The 2,106-nt window shown below is 50.4% G+C and overlaps 1 protein-coding gene across 1 annotated transcript in view; it reads left to right on the plus strand.

Annotated features, from left to right (window-relative positions):
• Nucleotides 1-1,546: 1,546 nt before the first annotated feature.
• Nucleotides 1,547-2,106, plus strand: part of Dok2 (docking protein 2) — a 9,991-nt gene continuing 9,431 nt past the window's right edge. The window contains exon 1 of the mRNA XM_015499527.2: nt 1,547-1,687. The gene's annotated coding sequence lies outside the window, so the exon portion shown is untranslated. The remainder of the gene's footprint in view (nt 1,688-2,106) is intronic.

Consider the following 2,106-nt stretch of genomic DNA (forward strand, 5'->3'; position numbering starts at 1 on the left):
TCTCATGGAAAGGTTTCCTGTTACAATAAAACACCACTTTAAAGTCTGTGAGTGCCCAATACTAACTTGGTGGTCTAACAAAGAAAAGCCACATACCCCATTCTCTCCAGAAAGAAAAAAATCACAAACTTATCCCATTGGCATAGACACCACTTACCACTCAATTGAATTCTTAAAAGTTCTTAAAAGTAAATGAAGAATAAAAACAAATCACTGACAGCATGCTTCCCTGTTTTGAAAAGCTAATTCTTACTTTGGTAGATTTATTTTTGGGTGGATTAGAGAAAAACAACTCCTTACTAAAAACTACAAACCCTCCTTTGAGCAAAAAATGCTATGAAAATTGCTTTGATACATCTTGACTTTCTAACAATTAGGAATGACAACTGTTTTGCTCCAGAAATGTGGGAGAGCTCACACGAAGGGATCCTTCTTTATAGTAAACAAGACAGATGTATATCTATAAAAGTATCCGCTTCTTCCTCTGCAGGCCAAAGCATCCTTTAAAAAGGCTATCTATTCAAATCATGCTCTGGAATGAGTTCATGGGCACTATTTTTTTACCCCCTAGTATATAAAAGACCACTGGACCCAAAGTGCTCTTTACTGTAAGCAAATTTCGCATCAGTCCTGTTCATCGAGTCTGTTCCTTTAAGTGCCAGAAGTAATTTCTGCCTACTTACTTGTTTAAAATGCAAGGATTTTTTTTTTTTTAAAATCACATAAACTGCTTCATGCTTAGCAGTAGCTGCAATAAAACTCAAGGTACCATACTACAATTATTATTACCATTTTGTACAAATTTTATTGCTATTTTCGCTGGTGCTGGCCATGATGCTGGCTTCAAAACACAAATCTTGTGGTCTTCATTTGTGGTTGTTTCTTGATATAATCCTGACCTGATAACTTGTCCCTCTCATTCCAAAGATCTGCTCTACATCCTCGCCTGCAAAATGAGTCTTTTATTTAGTCTCTTCTCTTCCAAAGAAACGAAGTCATGCCACTGACGCTTTTGTAGATATACCAGGAATAAGATCATTCTTTTTATTTGAGGAATGATACCATAGAGTATGTAAAATAAAGGCGACATTGCTCTGTAATTTTTACTTCCTACAACTCAAAACCTGTGGGATTGGTTCCTTAGAAAATCCGAAGGTTCCCAATGGATTTGCATCAATAACTGTCATAAAAATATCAGATCTAAGGCACAGAGAGGAAAAACTTTACCTAGTTTGCCAGAAATACCCTGCGCTCCTCCAGCTACTACTGGGTTTTGTGTGGGCTGTCCTTTTTTCGGGCCTGTGTTGTGTCTTTGAGGAAAAGTGGCCTGGCCCAGAAGCACGCGTGGGGCCGCTCCGGGGCCGGATCAAGACCCTCGCGAACACCGTCTGCACCCAACCCTGCAGCTCTCGTTTCAGACACACCCCCCTCCACCCCGCGTTTCACAGGAGGTGTGGGCGCTCAACTCCTTCACTGTGGACAGGGGGACGCGAGGGGAGGCGGGCCGAGGCCTGAGCTCCCATTTTGGAGGACCGGGAGAGCTCGGCCCTCTGGGACGTGCGATCCGGAGTGAGGGAGAGGAGGGCGCATCCGGGGAGGGGGCAGAAGGCCGGATGGGGGTCTATCGCATTCGAGGCCGTGAGGAGGAAGGCGGCGGGAAAGACTCAGCGGAGCGAGGGTCAACGGAGTGAGGATCCTTTTTTGTTATCGCGGCGTGACGGGGCAGCCCCCCTCGGGACATCCAGCAAGGGGTCGCCCTGCCCTCCCTGCTGGGGGACCCTGAGGACTCCGCGGAGGCCTCTGGCCGGCTGGGAGGCAGCGGCCGCCCGGCGCCGGAGCTGTGCGCGCCGGGCACCGATCCTGCCCCTCCAGCGCCTAGCGCGAGGCGTGGGACCGGGTGGGAGGGGATGGAGGAGGCCCCCGGCCCGGGAGGCGGGAAAGGCCCCGAAGCTGCGGGACGGGCGGCGGCTCGGCAGCCCCGAGTGGCGGCAGCGCGGCCTGGCGAGCCCCGAGCCGGCTCGAGCCCCGGGGGCCGCGTGCGCCCCCCACTCCACTCCCCGCTCTCCGCGGCTGCCCCCTCCCCCCGCGGCTCCTCTCACCTGCACA

The sequence above is a fragment of the Marmota marmota genome, unplaced genomic scaffold, assembly GCF_001458135.2.
Source record: "Marmota marmota marmota unplaced genomic scaffold, marMar, whole genome shotgun sequence".
In the NCBI taxonomy this organism is placed as follows: domain Eukaryota; kingdom Metazoa; phylum Chordata; class Mammalia; order Rodentia; family Sciuridae; genus Marmota; species Marmota marmota.